The sequence below is a fragment of the Bufo bufo genome, chromosome 4 (genome assembly GCF_905171765.1).
Source record: "Bufo bufo chromosome 4, aBufBuf1.1, whole genome shotgun sequence".
Taxonomy (NCBI): Eukaryota; Metazoa; Chordata; class Amphibia; order Anura; family Bufonidae; genus Bufo; species Bufo bufo.
This window is the reverse complement of record NC_053392.1, coordinates 364525354-364548781: the sequence shown is the minus strand read 5'-3', so window position 1 is coordinate 364548781 and position 23428 is coordinate 364525354. Positions and strand designations below refer to the sequence as shown.

Here is a 23428-nt window from a genome sequence, read left to right as displayed (position 1 = left end):
ACCTCCCAGTGCATACGAGATCGGATTTGTAAGCATAAGTCTGATATCAGATGTAAAAAGGCAGAACTTCCAATACCATATCGTTTTCTTCAGATGCAACATAGCATCAGCCAGTTGCAATTCCAAGTTATAGATCATGTTCCTATGCCTAGAAGGGGAGGGAACCGCAAGCTTTTATTACAAAGACGAGAGTCCTTCTGGATCTATGAGCTCAGAACACTATCACCACACGGGCTCAATCGAGAATTTGATTTGCTATTATAATTACGCTATACAAATAAATATTGTTTGTCTGTTTATATATCGCCTATGAAATCATCTTATCATGAAACTTATATTCTTGTATCTAATTTTATTTTTATTTTTATTATATTTTCTATTTAGACACGTTGATTCACAGGTATAGGTATGATCGAATCTCTTTATTATCAATGTTATAATTGTACTAATTTAACTTTATCTAACCCTGTGACTAACAAGTCAATATAACATTGTAAGCTATGACTTCTATAAATAACTTTGGCAAAATGGCCATATGGTATACACAGCGTTGCCTTTTTTGTTATTTGATGTATAATTTATAGCGGAACATTGAGGTCAGACCCCGTTTCAACCTACCTTATTTTGTAATATATTTTGATTCCTATTTTGCTGCATGACCTGAGTGCCCCCTTGCGTGCGTGCGTATCGGCATCGGCGACTATGCGCATGCTGGCATAGAGATGTGATTAGAATAGCGTATTAGACATTAGGCGCATACCCCGCGCACATGCGCAGCCTCTTTATGGAATGGCTTGCGTTTCACAGACAACCAGGTGCACATTCAGTGACGTCAGACGCCGGAACACACGAGGTAGATACTTTAAAACTGGCGTCTCACCGCTAGTCCTCTCTATGCCACCAACGAGCGCACACTATTCACTTAACACAAGGTATGTTTAAATATCCTTATACATGGTCTTTGGAATAATATATAAGATACTATATTAGGACTGCAGTCATTTCCTCAATGATCCTCTTACAAATGTGCTGTTGTCTATATGCAAATATGTCTGTTGTATACCATACCCTACTCATGAATGTTCTGAAATATGACTGATAGGTTGACAGATATATTTTTCTATCACTTACAACAATATAGATTGGCTTCTAATTTTGATTAAGTTTTGTACATACTGATTTATTAATTTATTTTGAATACCTGTAAGATGGATTCCATCTAATGTGATTGGTACTATATATACTGACAGCTATCAGACATATCATTATGTAAAAAAAAAATATTTGTTTACTTTTTATTGTGAACCAATATTCTGCTTATACCATATACTTATCTGTATTATCATAGGCCGTGACCAAGGTCCCGGGTGGACCGAAACGTTGGCCCTGACTCCACGTGATGACTGGTCTATAAAGTTGGTGTTGGCAAACCATGATAAAATATATACTATTGTGCAAAATATATGAGTGTGCCGTGGATATAATTTTTCCTTGTTTTAGGAGGGAAGCTGTCTTACATTTAGAAGCGGTGGTGGATCCACTGAAGTTATGTAGAAGCCGGCGCCTCTTCATAACTCCAGCAGATCCACCCAGCTATAGGGCTTATTAAGAGCGGCGTCTAAAACACTGGTCTTAGTAAATGTGCCCATGAGTTCTTCAAAACGACTTTAACACAGGAGTGACAGGCTATTGAAATCAGCGGGTCTGTCACTATACTATGCTGCTTTTAGTGAATGACAACTGTTAATGTTGACAATTGGCTCTTGACATAAGCAGTTATAGCAACAGTAGGAACCAATTAATACATCACCTCAGATTGGCCAATTCACAGCTTTTTCATGTATCATAAACTGCATGTCAAATAATATAATTGAGAGTTTATAATACAATGGTTTCATAGGAAAACTGTGAAGCCATGCGATTGATTACATTATGCGGTATTTAATAATTTGGCCCATATCAATATTGTCATGAACATCTCACATGACCCCAGATGTTGTGTTTTCACTTGAAACACGTTATGACTATAAATGTCAGCTCTACAAGGCAATTAGATGTTTGAAAAGAGCTGTAACACAAACCGACGTTACAGTGAAATGGATACTGCCCTAAGCTGCATGCACTTCACTTGCTGTTGGAAAGACAATATCCTGTCATTCTTCCATGGTGGCCTTCAATTCAACACAGTTGGCTGAGGCTTGACCTACTATTAAAATAAGCCTCTTCTTGGCTTTGAACAATAGAGAAACGCAGAGGAAGAGAAGATAGCAAATTAGGTTAGTAGTTAGCCAGCACTGGGCAGAAATGTGACACTGGATTAAGCATTAATAGTTGTCTGTGGTGCTATCTGTGAAACCCAATGCTGTCCTTGTCTCACTACATTGCAGGGCAAAAGCCTGCAATTTACTCTTCCGTGAAATTCCCACATACTGCACTAATAGTCTAAAACCTAGGCCAGGCGTCAGCCATGGCTTAAAATAATCATCAGTTTTTTTTATAGGTAAAACATTGGTAGATTTCTAGCTAGGAGACTTATTTCTCAACTTTACTTGGTTTTAAAAGGAGTCTGTCATCAAAGTTTCACCTTTTTAACCCTTCCCATAGCTTTCTAGCAGCCTTACAGTTAATAAAAACGTTACCTTTATGAGCAATCTTGGACTTATAAAACCGGCAAAAAACAACTTAGTAGCATATGCAAATGAGGGCTCGCAAGTGCCCAGGGGTGGCGTTACCCTCGTAGGTGCCCAGCTAGCTCAGCCTTATCGTCGCTTCCCCCCCGCCCATTCTTTCCCTCTGACCGCCCATCTACTTACTTCTTGTTTCTCCGAGATCCCGCACCTGCGCACTCAGTCCGTCGGCCGGCGCATGCGCACTGCGATGCCCATTCCTTGTACGACATCACAGTAATTAATGCGCATGCGCCGGCCGACGGACTGAGTGCGCAGGAGCGGGATCCCGGCGAAACAAGAAGTAAGTAGATGGGCAGTCAGAGGGAAAGAATGGACGGGGGAAAGCGACGATAAGGCTGAGCTAGCTGGGCACCTACGAGGGTAACGCCGCCCCTGGGCACTTGCGAGTCCTCATTTGCATATGCTGTAAGGCTGCTAGAAAGCTATGGGAAGGGTTAAAAAGGTGAAACTTTGATGACAGACTCCCTTTAATCGGTGATGGCAATGATTTATTGCTACTTTCAAACCTTCATATGATTATTTTGATTAATGGGGGTGTCCAAAGTTAGATGATCACAGCTCATAGGACTCCATGTGACATAGTATCAACCTTGTAGCGTTACCACAGTGAAAATAATGCATTACATTGAAATAGGCCATACCCTTGGTCCTTAACCTAGCTGTTGGTTCTTCTAAATCTGACATAAATCTGTCAGAGCACTGCCCATGGCTTGTCAGCTCTCTCTGCTCTCCTTCCTCTATGGAGGAGGAGGTTGTACATGGAAGACCGGTGTGTGGAGAGGGGAGAAAGCATGCAGGAGGGCAGACTACACTACTGTAGATAGTGAGGAAAGCATACACAATGCATTTTGCAGTTGGAGAATCACATAGGCTGTGCACAAATATACTGAGAAAACAGAGCACCCTTGGAAAATTCTACAGGGGGAGGGGAATCACACACTCCTTAGCTTCAGTGAGTGTCAGAAAAAAGGATACGAGATCCCTTATGAGCTGTAGAAGGGGAAATCAGTATAGGTATGAAGCTGTGCAGATACATGAGAGCTAGTGAAAGCAGCAGTATCCCAGACACAAGGATCTCATATTCTGCAGGTATTACTAGGAGTGAACTGCCCACATGAGGAAAGTCTGGAACTAGGATCAGGTGTCAAATGGAATATCAGGGGGGTATGAAATTCAATGAAAGAATATGTAACATATGTAACAATAGTGTCAAAGGCAACCTTCAACTTTAAGGTTTCATTTAAGTTCTGCCAACCCTTCTTGTCTCCTTCTCTGTAGTTTTTTTGGCAATTCTGGACACTTGTAATCAGAGACAAAATGGTTGCCAGGGATGAACTGTCTTACCACCTCATCGTAAAACCTGTGGTTGCCAGGAATTGAATCCCTGACAACCAACTTTTCTCAGACTGATTCATTTGTCCATCTCAAAGCTAAATTGGCACTGTTTTGACAGCAGAGAATGGGAAAAGCTTGCCAGTACTGAAACCACTTTATTCTCCATCTAAAGAAGAGCTCAAGCCCATCACAGCGGGAGACATAGAGCAACTCTATTGTCTGGGGTTCATATATTTAAATGGCAATTATTTATGTGTACATGTACAGAATATGGAAAATATTGATTTTACAATTTTTATTTTTATTTTCTTGAGTAACCTAAGACAATTTATTACATGATAGAATACTGGTACTGTGTAGGATTCTGGATGTACTGTAGACCTTACTTTTTGTAAGATGATACAAAAATGAGTGTCAAACAGGAGAAAGGATGTAATTATAAGCATGCATATGGGAAACTAATAATCTGTGATAGACGTTTTTTATTTTTATTTTTGTCAAATTATCTGAACCAACATGTCGCCACGATGGATACAGTTCTTTCTTTCTTCTCTTTCTATAATGTGGATGTTGTTTTCTAGATGAATTGTGCAGTTCCGGACAGAATTAAACCGCATTGTGTCATTGTGAAGAATTTCTAAGCTTAACATATCACTTTTGTTGATAAATTACAGAAAACCACACACATGGAATGAGTTTTAGCTTCTATAGCGTAAACCATTTGTCTGAGTAAACCAGGGTTGGAATACAGCAGCACCAAATGTACATTAGAATGTCATAGCTGAAGATAATGTCTAAAATGGGACCCTCCTTTCTCACAGCTTCAGCAGTACCAAAGGGTTCAGGAAAAAAAATTGTATAAAAAAGCAGAATAGAGGAGTGCAGTAACCAAAAACACAGTACATGAAAAGGGGAGCACACAATTTAAATCAAAAAGCTCAAAGTAGCCAAGGTAAAGAAATGAGGGTATTAAAGGGGTTGTCCAGCCAAAAATACACTTAAAAAAAATTGCCTTTCAGTGGTGTAAAATAATAAAATAAGTCATGCCTAACCTATCCCCACCACTCCCATTCTTATGCTTCACAGTCTCCTGCCAGTCTCTACTTCCTGGTTCCCCTCAATCCACAGGAAATACCCCTCAAGCATTCACTGGTCATAGTGGTTACATACAAGTCATTTCCTGTATGTAGAAATGAGCCTTTTAGAAAAAATTATTCAGCTGGAAAACCCCTTTAACATAATATCAGGACATCAAAAAAGAAAAAGTTTTTGCATTTTTTGTTCTACAGAACTACACTGCTCAAAAAAATAAAGGGAACACAAAAATAACACATCCTAGATCTGAGTTAATTAAATAATCTTCTGAAATACTTTGTTCTTTACATAGTTGAATGTGCTGACAACTAAATCACACAAAAATAAAAAAATGGAAATCAAATTTTTCAACCCATGGAGGTCTGGATTTGGAGACACACTCAAAATTAAAGTGGAAAAACACACTACAGGCTTATCCAACTTTGATGTAATGTCCTTAAAACAAGTCAAAATGAGGCTCAGTAGTGTGTGTGGCCTCCACGTGCCTGTATGACCTCCCTACAACGCCTGTGCATGCTCCTGATGAGGTGGCAGACAGTCTCCTGAGGGATCTCCTCCCAGACCTGGACTAAAGCATCTGCCAACTCCTGGACAGTCTGTGGTGCAACGTGACGTTGGTGGATAGAGCGAGACATGATGTCCCAGATGTGCTCAATTGGATTCAGGTCTGGGGCACGGGCTGGCCAGTCCATAGCATCAATGCCTTCGTCTTGCAGGAACTGCTGACACACTCCAGCCACATGAGGTCTAGCATTGTCTTGCATTAGGAGGAACCCAGGGCCAACCGCACCAGCATATGGTCTCACAAGGGGTCTGAGGATCTCATCTCGGTACCTAATGGCAGTCAGGCTACCTCTGGCGAGCACATGGAGGGCTGTGCGGCCCTCCAAAGAAATACCACCCCACACCATTACTGACCCAATGCCAAACCGGTCATGCTGGAGGATGTTGCAGGCAGCAGAACATTCTCCACGGCGTCTCCAGACTCTGTCACGTCTGTCACATGTGCTCAGTGTGAACCTGCTTTCATCTGTGAAGAGCACAGGGCGCCAGTGGCTAATTTGCCAATCTTGGTGTTCTCTGGCAAATGCCAAACGTCCTGCACGGTGTTGGGCTGTAAGCACAACCCCCACCTGTGGACGTCGGGCCCTCATATCACCCTCGTGGAGTCTGTTTCTGACCGTTTGAGCAGACACATGCACATTTGTGGCCTGCTGGAGGTCATTTTGCAGGGCTCTGGCAGTGCTCCTCCTGTTCCTCCTTGCACAAAGGCGGAGGTAGCGGTCCTGCTGCTGGGTTGTTGCCCTCCTATGGCCTCCTCCACGTCTCCTGATGTACTGGCCTGTCTCCTGGTAGCGCCTCCATGCTCTGGACACTACGCTGACAGACACAGCAAATCTTCTTGCCACAGCTCGCATTGATGTGCCATCCTGGATAAGCTGCACTACCTGAGCCACTTGTGTGGGTTGCAGACTCCGTCTCATGCTACCACTAGAGTGAAAGCACCGCCAGCATTCAAAAGTGACCAAAACATCAGCGAGGAAGCATAGGAACTGAGAAGTGGTCTGTGTTCACCACCTGCAGAACCACTCCTTTATTGGGGGTGTCTTGCTAATTGCCTATAATTTCCACCTGTTGTCTATCCCATTTGCACAACAGCATGTGAAATTGATTGTCACTCAGAGTTGCTTCCTAAGTGGACAGTTTGATTTCACAGAAGTGTGATTGACTTGGAGTTACATTGTGTTGTTTAAGTGTTCCCTTTATTTTTTTGAGCAGTGTATATGAGGACTTGATTTTTGCAAGCCAACTTGTATTTTTCATTGCTATCATTTTTGGTGGCAAACAAGCAAAGAACATCAATTCTAATTCTGGGGTTGCTTTTTTCTCTTTTCTTTTTTTACTGCGATGTTCACAGAACAGGATAAATTCCATGATAATTGAGTAGTGTGGGTCATTACAATCGTGGTGATACCAAACATGTGGTAGGGATTAATTTTTCCAATGTTTTCCATTGAAAAGGGTTTAACTTTTTTTAAACATTTACTAGTCCCACAAGGGAACTTTAACAACCGATTTTTGGTCACTTGTATAATACACTACACTGTTTATACACTGTTGCTATTGACTGCATCAACTAAGGAGTTAAACGCTACATTTTCCGCTGCATAGGAGACCTGTGCTGCGCTTAGACTAGGCCACCGTAAAAAGGAGGCAACCTAGCCTAAGCCCCATTAGTGACCACCGTTAAAAGGCATATTGACAATGACTAACTGGTTAAATACCTTTAGTTTCTGTGTCTCTTTGCTGGGTATAGCAATAGCTCAGTGCAGTTTGTTTCACAAGTCTTGAATCCTAGTTCACTGTTTGAGTGACCCTATTGTTGCCTATATCTCAGTTATGATGGTTGTGGGTTTATCTTTCTGCTGTTGTTTGAGTTTTGATTTTCTATTGTCTTGTTGAACTGAAAACTTCAGGGTCAGTTTCTGGTAGTTTTGGTTTTACTTATCTACATTCATTGCTCTTTACCTGCATTCAGTGGTGTACATAGAGAGGTAAGGGCCCCATAGCAAGGATCAAACCAGGCCCCCCACTCAGGACAGAAGGGTTTATGTCTAAACCCTTTTCAGTGACCCTTGGGCCATTTTTCCACTGCCTCATTTGCTAAAAGTTGTTCCTTTAGAGGGTAGAGTCCTGACCAAGTTTTCACCTCCAGTAGAAGAGGAGATAATCCAAACTAAGACTGGGCACCCTCTTGCCCTGGGCCCCATAGTAGTCGCATGGTCTGCCACTATGGTAGTTACACCTCTGCCTGCATGCCATTGCTGTGGGCCAGGTGTCTTATAAACGGCAGTCAGGGAGATCCAGTATGGCCAGACCCCCTGGCTGCTTCCTTCATGATCTGGCAGGGCTCACATTCAGCACTTTGCCCAATCAATGAGAGAACTGTGAATATGCTCACACCTCTCCCGCTGTGTGATCAGCGGCAGCAGAGGAGCACATGGGGAGGAAGATTCTATAGCTGTACTGAAAGAAAATGAAAACTCCAAGTACAGCTTAACCGCCTCCGGACCGCCTAACGCACGGATGTGTCCTGGAGGCGGTCGATTCATTCCTCCTGGACGCATCCGTGCGTCATCTCGCAAGACGCGAGATTTCCTGTGAAGGCGCGCACACAGGCGCGCACGTTCACAGGATCGGAAGGTGAGCGAGTGGATCTACAGCCTGCCAGCGGCGATCGTTCGCTGGCAGGCTGTAGATGCGATTTTTTTAACCCCTAACAGGTATATTAGACGCTGTTTTGATAACAGCGTCTAATATACCTGCTACCTGGTCCTCTGGTGGTCCCTTTTGCTTGGATCGACCACCAGAGGACACAGGCAGCTCAGTAATAAGTAGCACCAAACACCTCTACACTACACCCCCCCTGTCACTTATTAACCCCTTATTGACTCCCTGATCACCCCCCTGTCATTGATCACCCCCTGTCATTGATCACCCCCCTGTAAGGCTCCATTCAGACGTCCGTATGTTTTTTACGGATCCACGGATACATGGATCGGATCGGCAAAACACATACAAACGTCTGAATGGAGCCTTACAGGGGGGTGATCACCCTATATAGACTCCCTGATCACCCCCCTGTCATTGATCACTTCCCTGTCATTGATCACCCCCCCTGTAAGGCTCCATTCAGATGTCCGTATGTTTTTTACGGATCCACGGATACATGGATCGGATCCGCAAAACACATACGGACGTTTGAATGGAGCCGTACAGGGGGGTGATCAATGACAGGGGGGTGATTACCCCATATAGACTCCCTGATCACCCCCCTGTCATTGATCACCCCCCTGTAAGGTTCCATTCAGACGTCCGTATGTTTTTTACAGATCCACGGATACATGGATCGGATCCGCAAAACACATACAGACGTCTGAATGGAGCCTTACAGGGGGGTGATCAATGACAGGGGGGGTGATCACCCCATATAGACTCCCTGATCACCCCCCTGTCATTGATCACCCCCCTGTCATTGATCATCCCCCTTTAAGGCTCCATTCAGACATTTTTTTGGCCCAAGTTAGCGGAAATTTATTTTATTTTATTTTATTTTTTTTCTTACAAAGTCTCATATTCCACTAACTTGTGTCAAAAAATTAAATCTCACATGAACTCACCATACCCCTCACGGAATCCAAATGCGTAACATTTTTTAGACATTTATATTCCAGACTTCTTCTCACGCTTTAGGGCCCGTAAAATGCCAGGGCAGTATAAATACCCCACATGTGACCCCATTTTGGAAAGAAGACACCCCAAGGTTTTCCGTGGGGGGCATATTAAGTCCATGAAAGATTGAAATTTTTGTCCCAAGTTAGCGGAAAGGGAGACTATAATTTCTATGAACTCGCCATGCCCCTCATTGAATACCTTGGGGTGTCTTCTTTCCAAAATAAGGTCACATGTGGGGTATTTATACTGCCCTGGCATTTTAGGGGCCCTAAAGCATGAGAAGAAGTCTGGGATCCAAATGTCTAAAAATGCCCTCATAAAGGAATTTGGGCCCCTTTGCGCATCTAGGCTGCAAAAAAGTGTCACACATGTGGTATCTCCGTACTCAGGAGATGTTGGGAAATGTGTTTTGGGGTGTCATTTTACATATACCCATACTGGGTGAGATAAATATCTTGGTCAAATGCCAACTTTGTATAAAAAAATGGGTATATGTAAAAAGACACCCCAAAACACATTGCCCTACTTCTTCTGAGTACGGCGATACCAGATGTGTGACACTTTTTTGTAGCCTAGGTGGGCAAAGGGGCCCACATTCCAAAGAGCACCTTTCGGATTTCACAGGGCATTTTTTACAGATTTTGATTTCAAACTACTTCTCACACATTAGGGTCCCTAAAAGGCCAGGGCAGTATAACTACCCTACAAGTGACCCCATTTTGGAAAGAAGACACCCCAAGGTATTCCGTGAGGGGCATGGTGAGTTCCTAGAATTTTATTTTTTTTGTCACAAGTTAGCGGAATATGATGATTTTTTATTTATTTTTTTCTTACAAAGTCTCATATTCCACTAACTTGTGACAAAAAATAAAAACTTCCATGAACTCACTATGCCCATCACAAAATACCTTGGGGTGTCTTCTTTCCAAAATGGGGTCACTTGTGGGGTAGTTATACTGCCCTGGCATTTTCGGGGCCCGAATGCGTGAGAAGTAGTTTGAAATCAAAATCTGTAAAAAATGCCCTGTGAAATCTGAAAGGTGCTCTTTGGAATGTGAGCCCCTTTGCCACCTAGGCTGCAAAAAAGTGTCACACATGTGGTATCGCCGTACTCAGAAGAAGTTGGGCAATGTGTTTTGGGGTGTCATTTTACATATACCCATGCTGGGTGAGAGAAATATCTTGGCAAAAGACAACTTTTCCCATTTTTTTTATACAAAGTTGGCATTTGACCGAGCATGGGTATATGTAAAAGGACACCCCAAAACACATTGCCCAACTTCTCCTGAGTATGACAAAAAATGGCTTTTTTTACACCGTTTTTATTTTTATTTTTTTACGGTGGTCACCTGAGGGGTTAGGTCATGTGATATTTTTATAGATCCGGTCGATATGGATGCGTCGATACCTAATATGTATACTTTTTTTTTATTTATTTAAGTTTTACACAATGATTTCATTTTTGAAACAAAAAAAATCATGTTTTAGTGTTTCCATAGTTTAAGAGCCATAGTTTTTTCAGTTTTTGGGCGATTATCTTGGGTAGGGTATGATTTTTGCGGGATGAGATGACGGTTTGATTGGTACTATTTTGGCGTACGTGCGACTTTTTTGATCACTTTTATTACCTTTTTTGGGAAGTAAGGTAGACAAAATTTCAATTTTCTCATAGTTTTTATTTTTTTTATTTTTATGGCGTTCACCGTGCGGGGAAAGTAACATGACCGTTTTATAGATCAGGTCGTTATGGACGCGGCGATACATAATATGTGTAGTGTATTTTATTTATTTTTATTTTTATTCAGTGATAAATGTTTTTTTTTTAAATCTTAACTTTTTTCACTTTTTTTTTACATTTTTTTGACCCAGACCCACTTGGTTCTTGAAGATCCAGTGGGTCTGATGTCTGTATAATACAGTACAGTACAATATATATTGTACTGTACTGTATTTTACTTACACTTTGTCTGAACAGATCTGTTCAGCACCATGGACAGCAGGATGCCTGAGACGGCGTCCTGTTGCCATGGGAACCTTCCCCGTCTGCTCAGTACTGGTCAGAAATTCGCAGACGGGGAAGGGTAAGGACGGGGCTGTCGGGGGTCTGTCAGCCGTTTATACCAGGTTGTCAGCAATGTGCTGACACCCTGGTATACCCACTAGACGCCAACGATTATTCGTGCGATCCCGCCTGCCGCACTGCCCGCCTCCCGCACCGCCTGTGACACCCCCCCTGCACCACCCGCCCACATAATATCATTCAGGGGTGCAGGGAGGGTTAATAAAACTTTATTTCGGGCATTTAAAAGTTTGATCCCCGCGGTCAGAGACCGCGGGGATCAGAATCGGCTAAAAGCGCAGCAAACCGCAGGTCTGAATTGACCTGCGATTTTCTGCGATTGTCGATACGGGGGAAGGGGGTCAAAGGGGGTCAAAGGGGGACAAATTACGGGATGCTCCCCCGCATCCTGTTCCGATTAACCCCCGCATCCTGTTCCGATTAACCCCCGCGGCGCCGGAATCGCGAATTAAAGCCATGACGTACCGGTACGTCATGGGTCCTTAAGGATTCGGGACCCATGCCGTACCGGTACGTCCTAAGTCCTTAAGGGGTTAAGGACTTTTGATGATGTCATCAATGGGAGGAGCCAGAACAGAAGAACTATACAGCGGGCACTAGTGAACGGAAATGTGAGTTTTTATTAGAGATAACTCTGTGTGTAGCAAAGCTGTATGTGTGTAGCAGAGCAGTATGGGTGTAGCAGAGCTGTATTTATGTACAGATGTAGCAGGGTTAGCACTCCAGCTCTTAACTCAAATTTCTTAACTCATCGCGTTATCTTGAGACAAAAGCCATTGAAAAGCAATTGAAGGTGTTTGCTTAGATTAGATAACACAACTCAGAAATTTCAGAAAACAGGAGAGTTAACTCTACTCCATCCGTAAGTAACAGAACTGTATGTGTGTGTAATAAAGCTCTGTGTGTGTAGCTGGGCTGTATGGGTATAGCACAGCTGTATCTGTGTGTAGCAAAGCTGTATCTGTGAGTTGCAGTGCTATATGTGTATAGCAAAGCTGTGTGTATACCAGAACTGTGTGTGAGTGTGTGTATCACCGACAAATACTTAAAAATAATCGAGCAGAACAAGAAGCATGGGAGGACACAACAGAACAATGGCAAAAGACACATTTACCTGGATAGGTACTTGTAATGATGTGACCACATGCACCATTGCTGGTTGTTACAATGGTCAGCAGATGATACACTATGGGTAACAGGAGCTGACCAAAACTATTCCCCCGCCTCCCACACACACCCTAAAGTTACTGACCTTGACCCCTCCCCTTCAGTAAACCAAATTCCCTTCAAAGTGGACCCAGAAAATATGCAACCACATTCCCTTCAAAGAGGACCCAGAAAATATTTTTCCTAATTTTCTGTTGTCTAAACCTGGGTTGTGTCCGGCGTTTCTTATAATGCGAACAATACTGTAAATTTTTTATGATATTCTAATTTATTGAGATGCATCTGTATACAGCGTATATTTTCTACATTAAATTAAATTTTTGGTTTTCAACGTGGACATTTGGCAAGGAGACCATCATGGCAACACACCTGCTCTCCGTTACCTTTTTTAAAATATTTTTCCCTGTTATAATTCATTGTTAATCTTTTTCATAGTGTACTTACATGTCTGCACACTTTCCAAGAGAACCTTGAAACGCGTATCCTAAACATTGTGAATAAATGATTAACTTCCTGGCTTGGACTTAATAATATAACATTTACTTTTAGCTGTGTTGATGCCATTGTACAAAAGCTTTGACACGTTTCTCTTTACACCCAGTAAAACATGTTACAGCCACAGTAAATCTTCATTAGCCCTGGCAGCTATGCCTGTGCCATTAATCTTTCCAGTACTTTCTATTACAATCTCTGTTGACATACATATATCACATTGCTTTTTCATACTTGAATAATTGCATAGAACCAAAGAATACATTTTAATGCACAGTAAAACAAAAAAAGAAATATATACAATAGCCATATTGGCAAATCCTAGTATTAAAGGGGTTGTCTCACTTCAGCAAATGGCTTTATTATGTAGAGAAAGTTAATACAAGGCACTTACTAATGTATTGTGATTGTCCATATTGCCTCCTTTGCTGGCTTATTAATTTTTACATCACATTATATACTGATCATTTCCATGGATACGACCAGCAGCGTTGGCCGTGCTTGCAGACTATAGGATAAAGCGCTGGCCTCTCTGATGGCCGGACGATGGGAGCTCCCACCCAGCCACCTTGTATCTGCGGTGCATCAGTGGTCATAAAACCTGGAAACGAGTAGTGTATAATGTGATGGAAAAATGAATCAAGCCAGAAAAGAATGCAATATGGACAATCACAATACATTAGTAAGTGCATTGTATTAACTTTGTCTACATGATAAATGCAGTTTACTGAAGTGAGACAACCCCTTTAAGATAATGCAGCTGTGTGATGAATATGGATTAATATTTACTGTCAGCCATGTCCTCACACCCACCATTTGCTGAAAGATTGCAGAGGAAATCAAGCTCCACAGGGGGGGGCCTGTTTCAAAGCCGCAGCCAGATAGCAGAAAACTCCTAGCAGGCCACATTTGGTTACATTTCACACCTCCAGTCAGACAGCATGGATCCTGCAGGAAAAACCCCAGCAGGAGGTATCAGCCCTTGCCAGGATCAATGATACCTCCCAGACATGTTGGCACCTACATTTCATAAGGAATTATGAATCGCCCGGCCATCGCAGGCGCAAACCAGATACATATTTGTGTCCCAGTGGCCACGCTGAACATGCCCATGGTATTTGTTTGAGGGTGGAATACCAGGGAAGTGAGATATCCATATCTCCCCACAGAAACCCAATAGCGGCACCATGTTTGGACTCTAGTTGTAGCCGGAACCCAGGCGGATCTGTTGGTCCCAGAACCATCTCCCTGTGACCTTCTGGACTGGAGCTATAAACCCTAAAGGGTTTTGTGGGTCTTTTGCAGCCAGTCTAACAGAGGGGGGTGGACCCTTCCCAAAGGCCAGGAGGGGAGGGGCCGGCTACAGGTTAAAAGGCTTGTGCCAGCAAGTGGGCGGGTCTTTTCTCTGAAAGGGGGTCACATCGTGCAATGTGTTTAGAGGGACCTGCAACCGGCTGACATGACTGCCTCCGATGTGAATACAGTTAAGAACTCATCACTTGTCAAAGGACTCATATATCTGGTAAACTGACTTATTGTTCTGCTTAACCCTGTTGTACCTATTTCACCTGTATCTATAACCTTAGACAACTGTATATATTCTCTGTGTATATTGTGTCATCTAGTGTGCCTTTAAGGCGAATAAATATACAATTTAATCTTATGCTATCTTGTATCTTGATCACGAATCCCCACGTCCGTGTTTCGGCCTAGTTATAAGCTACCGCGGGTTGGTTTCTCACCCTTTATAATCCCGTTAGCGGACCCGGCTTATATAAAACGAGAAGCTGGTGGCAGTTACCCGGGCTGAGACTGTGGCAGTGAAAAGGCTCTCTCAGCTTGTTGCCTCTCTGTGCCCGCATGGACAGGAAGTGTCTGTGTAAACTGTACCAAGCTGACCTTACCTGCTCCTCTGGAGGGCGTAACATCATGCTTTGGTAACCTGTGACCATATCGCGTCTCGTGAGCTCAATGTAGGTGACCTCAAGCGGGCACGAGGCGTGGTATTCGTCACATATTGATGGCAGCAAAGTGGGATCGAGATACTAGTGTATGTGAGTGTGAGACTCATACTCCCAGACACTAAAGACGACCAGCGGTAGCTTTCGCCGCTGGAGTCTTAAGATCCGCTCAACACTAGACAGTCTGAGTGCAAATACAATAAGGTGTGTGTGCATCAGGTGGCAGTCTGTGTCAGTGACCATCCGTGGCAATGATGGCCAGTTACATACGAAGCAAAGCTAAGGAGATGGCCGATGCTTTGAATGATGGTGCGGAGGACGCAGTCCAGATAATGGGCCCAGAGGAGGTGGAAGGCGAGGGAAGCACAGCCAAAGCTCTCCAAGGAGCCAGATACCGGAGGTGAGGTCTGCTGTGGGCCTCACTCCACTTGCCCACCCCCCCAGCCAAGCCGGCTCCTACAAGCTGCCCTGGACCTTCTCCAGGCCGGAGACCAGGCAGCCTCTGAGCTCCTCCTGGCGGTGGAAGAGCGTCGCGAGCAAGCAGAAGTTGCAGAGCGAGATCGTCGGGAGCAAGCAGCCGCTGCAGAATGTTGCGAGCATGCAGAGCGTGAGCACCAGCTACAAATGCTCCAGCTGAAGCTTCAATTCCAGCAGCTCTCCCCAGCCCGATGTGAGTCTCCAGAGGTCCGGATTCCCAAACTGCGGGCGGAGGACTTTCCCTACTAGACAAGGATGGGGACCTGGACACCTTTTTGTTGGCATTTGAGATGGCCTGCCATCAGTACCAGCTGCAAGAGGACCAGTGGCTCAGATTCCTCACACCACGGCTCAGGGGAAAAGCCCTTGAAATCTTCGGGTACCTGCCCAGCGAGACCGTCCTATGAGAACATCAAACAGGCTCTGGTCACACAGTATAACTTAACCCCTGAGTCGTACCGAAAAAAGCTCAGGAATTTGCAGTGGGGTTCTACCCAGAGCTGGACCGATCACATGCGGGCCTTGCTGAGAGCGGTCGACTAATGGACCACAGGATTGGAGCTCACCACCGTCCAGCAGCTGAAGGAGCTCATTGCCACAGAGAAGTTCTTGTGGAACTGCCCGGGGGACCTACAGCAGGACCTCCGTGACCGGAAGCCAAAGGGGGCCTCCGCAACAGCAGCCCTGGCCGATGAATACACCAACAACAGGACTTCAGAGGCCCGGAAACCTTTCGGCTGGAGAGGGGGTAAGACACATTCTGCCCCTGCTGCCCCTGCCCCTATGCCCAAGTGGGCACCGGCCCCGGCTTCACTTTCTATGTCAGTGGGGGAACCCCGACTTTGCCACCTGTGTAAGCAGCCAGGACACTTCAAAGCCATGTGTCCCCAGCGCCCGAGGGATCCATCCCAGTCATCAACCCGGAAACCGTCCACTGTGTTGTGTGTGGGTGGGGGTGGTGGGAGGTCCCATGACAATTTGCAACCGGTCACCGTAGGCCAGGCTGTAGCCATGTGACTTAGAGACACCGGCGCTGAGAAGACACTGGTAGGGCCTGAACTGGTGGCACCCCATGATTTACTTCCCGGGAGATCCCTTACTGTCTCCGGGATTGGAGGAGTAGAACCATCGCTGCCCGTCGCCAAGGTCTATTTGGACTGGGGCGCCGGTCGAGGAGTAAGGGAGGTGGGGGTATCCGCAAATATCACCGCCAGTGTTTTTCTGGGGACGGACCTGGGGCTGCTTGTGTCTAAGTATGTGGCCGCTGACACCCCGAGGTCCGATCCCCCGGAATGTGATGTCATGTCCATCCCTGTTAATACTGTTATTGTTCATAACATGCCTGATGATGGGGATGTGGGGGTGGGGGATGTAATGTGTGCCTCTCCCCTCAGTGGGGAGGGGGTAATTCACGCCAGCTGTGCTGAGGCCCCAGGGTGTGGCCAGCAAGCATGCTGGGACCTTTTGTCCTCAGGTGTGGTGACTGAGGGGACAAGCAGGGGGCAGACAGCTGCGGGGGAGGAGGATGCAAATGAGGTCAGGGCAGTCCCTGGAGAAGTAGGGCTGCCAGATGAAGCCTCAGTGCAGGGTTCCTCCACCACTGGGATGTCAGAGGGCCATGTTAGTCCGTCTGTACTGGCGACTTGGTCGGAAGCCGAGGGGAAGCAGGCACTACCAGCGGTTTCAGCGGCCATAGCTGCTGTCACACGCAGTGGGAGTTCTGGGGCCCTAGGGGCCCCTCAGGGTTCTGATGGATTTCCCCCTTCCGACCAAGTGGCTGCCGAGTCAGATGGAGGCCAGGAGACAGGTCCCGCGGACCTGACAGAGGACGTGGCAGTCTCGTCTATTCTGGCTACGTCCGCTCAGGGGTTTCAGGTGGCGTTAATGGCTGACGCCAGCCTGAACGCTCTCAAGGAGCAAGCGGCACTGCCTCCCTCGGATTCAGACCTCGAGCGGGTGGTCTGGGACCAAGGATGGCTGTGCCGGGTCACGGTCCAGCAGGGCTCACTGGAGGAGTGGCCTACGGATCGGCAGTTAGTAGAAATGACAGGGGACGTGGCAGTCTCATCTATTCTGACCACGTCCCACCAGGGGTTTCAGGGGGTGCTAGGGGCTAGTGCTAGCTTGAAAGCTCTCACGGAGCAGGTGGCACGGCCTCCCTTGGACTCAGACTTCCAGAGGGAGGTCTGGGACCAAGGACGGTTGTGCCAGGAAACGGTCCAGCAGGGCTCACCGGAGGCGTGCCTAGGGACCGACAATTCATGGTACATTATCCGATCAGGGCGGAGTTTTTGTGGATTGCGCACGAAAGTCTGATGACCAGATACCCTGGGGCCGCTAAGTCAGAGGCCTTTACAAGAGATGTAGCCACCCCTGGGATGTTGGTCATCGGATGTGTCGTGCGCTTCCAAAAAAAGGCGCGGGCCCATACCATCCAGAATCAAGGGTTCAACCAGATGGCTTGTGAGAGGACCCACCAGGTGGGTCAGCAAGCGTGGATACTGGTTCCAGTACCTCAGGAAAGGCTAAAGGTGGCCTAAGAAGGCCCGTACCTCACGCACCAGCGGCTCAATGCCAGGATGTACCTGGTAACGCCTTCTCCGTGAACCTGATGCAGGCGCATCATGAGCGGGAGGCAGGTGCCATCCCAGAATGCCGCCCCTTCCGGGAACTGTTCACCAACACGCCTGGAAGGACGGCGTCCACCGAGATGCCATTGGGCATGGAGTAAGCTGCTTAAGGGACTTGAAGGGAATGCAGCCGCTTACCTGGAGGTCATTGCCGTCTTCGGTCCTACATGGGAGGATTCCCGAGAGCATCTGGTGCAGATGCTCGGGCAGATCTGCCAGGCAGGCTTGACCCTTACGCCAGGAAAGTGCCAGCTGGGCATAAGCAAGGGGCCCAGGGCAGGCAGCGAAGCTTCGGAATCTGGGAGAGTGGATGTCAGCTCATCCTGGCTCACCCTATGGGACAAGCACCAGGTGTTGTCCTTCCTGGGCACCGCCGGGTACTATAGGGAGTTTGCGCTCCACTATAGTAGCCTGGCAAGGCCCCTGATGGACCGCATGAGGAAAAAGCTGCCCTCTGCAGTCGATTGGACAGATGACTGCGAGACGGCCTTCCTGGCGCTGAAGGACACCCTTTCCAGCTTCCCAGTACTACAGGCAGCCGACTTCACGCGGCCGTTTATAGTACCAACTGATGCCAGCAATTGTGGCCTCAGTGTCAGGCTCAGTCCCGGTGACCCAGGGGTCAGGAACGAATGGGAGGTGGGTAGGCAGGAGCCTGGCGCTCCAGCGGTACCACTTTGCCATTCGCCACCAGAGAGGGTGCGGATGGGCGCACATGGAAACACAGGAATGTGCTTCCCCTGGTGCCCTCTAAAAGGGGGAGGTGTGAGGAATATGGATTAATATTTACTGTCAGCCATGTCCTCACACCCACCATTTGCTGAAAGATAGCAGAGGAAATCAAGCTCCACAAGGGGGCCCTGCTTGAAAGCCGTAGCCAGATAACAGAAAACTCCTAGCAGGCCACATTTGGTTACATTTTACACCTCCAGTCACACAGATCCTGCAGGAAAAATCCCAGCAGGAGGTATCAGCCCTTGCCAGGATCAATGATACCTCCCAGACATGTTGGCACCTACATTTCATAAGGAATTATGAATCGCCCGGCCATCGCAGGCACAAACCGGATACATATTTGTGTCCCGGTGGCCAAGATGACCATGCCCATGGTCTTTAAGGGTAGGATGCCAGGGAACGGAGATATCCATATCCCTGTGACCTTCTGGACTGGAGCTATAAACCCTAAAGGGTTTTGTGGGTCATTTGCAGCCAGTCTAGCAGAGGGGGGTGGACCCTTCCCAAAGGCTGAGAGGGGAGGGGCCAGCTACAGGTTAAAAGGCTTGTGCCAGCAAGTGGGCGGGTCTTTTCTCTGAAAGGGGGTCACATCGTGCAAAGTGTTTATAGGGACCTGCAACCGGCTGACATCACTGCCTCCGACCTGAATACAGCTCATCACTACCCAAAGGACTCATATATCTGGTAAACTGACTTATTGTTCTGCTTAACCCTGTTGTACCTATATCACCTGTATCTGTAACCTCAGACCACTGTATATATTCTCTGTGTATATTGTGTCATCTAGTGTGCCCTTAAGGCGAATAAATAATTTAATCTTGTGCTATCTTGTATCTCGATCACGAATCCCCACATCCGTGTTTTGGACTAGTTATAAGCTACCGCGGGTTGGTTTCTCACCCTATATAATCCGGTTAGCCGATCGGGCTTATATCAAACGAGCAGCTGGTGGCAGTTACCTGGGTTGAGACAGCGCTGTTTTCACTGCGACAGTGAAAAGGCTCTCTCAGCTTGTTGCCTATCTGTGCCCGCGTGGACAGGAGATGTCTGTGTAAACTGTACCAAGCTGACCTTACCTGCTCCTCTGGAGGGCGTAAGGTCACGCTTTGGTAACCCGTGACCATATCACGTCTCGTGAGCTCGACGTAGGTGACGTCAAGCGGGCACGAGGCGTGTTATTCGTCACAAGCTGTGTTTATAATATTAAATATACTACTTAAAGACTCTATGGCTCTGTGCACACTTGTATCATTGTGTCTGTTTATACAGTATCCAAGACAGATGTGAGAAATCCATCATCTAAACTAACATATTAATTACTGTTTATTAATTATGAAAATTTTTGTAATAGTTAAAATTTTTATGGAAAATCGACATTGGTGTCTCCTGCAATTCACTTGTCAGCTTTGCTGTGTAGACTGGGACAAGGTTAGCAGAGGTCTGTGTTGTTCTGCTGAGGGCTAGATAAGATACTGTAGAATAGTAACCCTACACATTTAGATAAGGATCTTTACTTATCTCCCTTGTCACTACCTGGTTTCTAGTGTTGGGGGCTGTATTATATCTCTTCCATATCTGACACTAGAGGAAGGGTTTGTTTTCAATATGACATCCCCCAGGCAAATTTTAAAAAATAACAAATAAATAACTTCAACATTTTAAAAAGTAACAGATTTACATCAGGATAGGTCACCAGATCTGCGAGGGTCTGACTCCTGCCACCGCTGCCGAGCAGCACTCCTGACATCCCCCCACCCCCCAGTCTTTTTCACTGTTTAACTTTACACCGTCTAGATCATAGTGGCAGTGCAGTGTAATTACAACCTCCTCCCATTCAAGTAGGTCATCAATATCTTCACATTGCACAACCACTTTAAGTATTTTAGATGCTTTTTGCATCTCACTTGACAAAAGGTGTGACTTTTCAGGAAAGGAGTATGACTTAAAGGGAACCTGTCATGCGGATATTTGATTATAATCTAACTAATTATATACAATCATTAACTACTAAAAAGTGCCTTAGATGTATTCACTTACTGGTGTGACAGATGGTTACCTCATAATATACACACAAAGATGCCGCATGCCGCATGCTAATGAGCTGATTTGAGTCCGGCGTGATGTCATTGAGTCCAGAGTATATTTAATTCAGAGCTATAGCCACTCCCCTCCCAGCAGGTGGGCGGGGAGAGTCAGGAGCTCATGAATATTCATGACTCATCATTATCAGCTGTAGCTTTTCAATACAAGATGTTGGCAGATTGACTGGGTCAATTAAAGAAAGTGACCCAGCATTTTGCTAAGAGAATCAGTCACTTATTTATGTTGCCCTTAGTTAGGACACCATAAAACTGGTGACAGGTTCCCTTTAACATACAACAAAGTACACCACAATTGCACCAATATTTTAACATAAAATAAGCTAATCAATATATGCTGTAAAACCAGACAAAAATGTCTAAAAATGCCTGCGTGAGCCACTGTGATAAATTTGGTGCATTTTCAGACTGTTTAGTCTAAGTCTATGTTGTCCTATCAGCTATTGTTGCCAGGTGAACTGGCACCTTTTCCCCTGCAATGGCACCCGCAGCATCTCAGGCAAAGGCCTTTGATGTTCAAATGTACTGTAGTATTACATGGTGGCCATTCAGATTAAATGGTTGACCATGCTAATCATATAGTACATGGCTGGCAGGGTCCATGAGAGTGAGAGAGAAACCCTTCTATGATGGATATTCAGGTGAAACTCGAAAAATTAGAATATTGTGCAAAGTTCAGTTATTTCAGTAATACAATTTAAAAGGTGAAACTAACATATGAGATAGACTCATTACATGCAAAGTGAGATATTTCAAGCCTTTATTTTGTATAATTTGGGTGATTATGGCTTCCAGCTTATGAAACCCCAAAGTCACAATTTTAAGGTACCCTTTGCTCAGGGGGTATAGATTAATTAGCTGACTAGAGTGTGACACTTTGAGCCTAGAATATGGAACCTTTTCACAAAATTCTAATTTTAAGCTGCATTAATGCAATTCCTTTTAATTTGCATTACTGAAATAAATGGACATTTGCACGATATTCTAATTTTTCGAGTTTCCCCTGTAAGTGACCCCCAACTTTTTAATGATTTTTTCAGAATACATTTTGATTTTTAACTTGCACAGAGCTCAATCTGGGTGTATAGGTTTGACGTATTTCATGTTGGGATGCTTTTGGCTGCCTTAAAATGACTAATGTGAAATAAGCTACCTGCATTAGGACCAGGCACATTTTGGTATGCCATTTAGCCATGAAGCATTCATACCTGGTGATGTGATACATTTTTTTAACCACCATTGACAGTTGTTTGCACAAGCAATAAGATGAATGGCTCTCATGCAATATACTGTGAAATGTATGGGAATTTTGCTAATCAACACAAAATCATTTCCCAGAATGATCAATGATACCCACAAGAGTAGCTGAACAGTGTAAAGCACACCTGAGATTTCCTTTTATCTCACTGCATTCTAGGAAGACTTTCTGTTTTTCCATGACTACGTTGATCCTAAAGGTAAGAATCAATCTTGAATATGCAAAAAATAAAAGAGCAAATACTGCTTATCTTGCTAAATGCATCTTTTCTGCGTGTAAAAGTCAACCATGATGCAGATGTGAACAGAGTCTAACGCCAATACTGACTGTGATAAGACTACCACAAAAAATAATCATTATATTACACACACATAGCAGATCCAGAGAGGTAAAGCACAGTATAGCAGGTTATAGGCACCATATTATATATCATTACAACACAGATCAGTGAACAGCTATAAGAGTCTGTATTGTACATTAAAACGTGTTCAATTAAGTTTAAATCTCCTGTCGTCAGACTACTGAATTTTCATGACTAGAAGTATTTCAATTTTTAGACAAGTACCAGAATAATATGGCTTCCAGGGTCGGCACATGTTTGCAGCAGCCCCACTAAGAGACAATCAAAGTTGTTTATACCTATGACTTCTCTTTTACCATAATATTTGGAACAAGAATTCTAGAACTTTACTGTAAACAGGACATCAATGGAGGTATATCTAAAAAAGAGAAATCACAAATGTAGATGTAAATGTCTCATCTTATTCTGCACTTCAAGCAACTTTTAAACTTTCTCTCCACTGAAAACATATAGTTGTTAGCCAATTGGTTTTGTGTATGAGAGAGCCTTAAAGGGATTCTGTCATCCGGTTTGGGGCTATAGAGATACGGACATGCACGGCTAGATCGCCGCTAGCATGTCCGCAATATATCTGTCCTATAGGGCTGTGTGGTTTTAATTTCTTTAAAAAATGATTTTATAGATATGTAAATGAGTGTTGAATGTGTGTTGAATGTGTGTCCAATGTGCCCAGCCGTGCCCAGCCACGCCCGCCTGTGAAGGAGCCCAGCACCGCCTATGTCTCCTCCTTTCATCAACGATAGATAGCCGTAATCTCGCGCATGCGCAGTTCTTTCCCTGAGGCTGATGCCAGCACAGGGAAGGAACACTAT

At 45.0% G+C, this 23428-nt stretch overlaps 1 long non-coding RNA gene across 1 annotated transcript; it reads right to left on the bottom strand.

Moving 5' to 3' along the window:
• Nucleotides 1-14186: 14186 nt before the first annotated feature.
• LOC120997060 lies at nt 14187-19438 on the bottom strand. The gene is made up of 2 exons (XR_005778057.1): nt 19323-19438; nt 14187-14350 (listed from the first exon to the last, which is right to left on the bottom strand). It is a non-coding gene; the product is annotated as an uncharacterized LOC120997060 (long non-coding RNA).
• Between the last annotated feature and the right edge of the window lie 3990 nt (nt 19439-23428).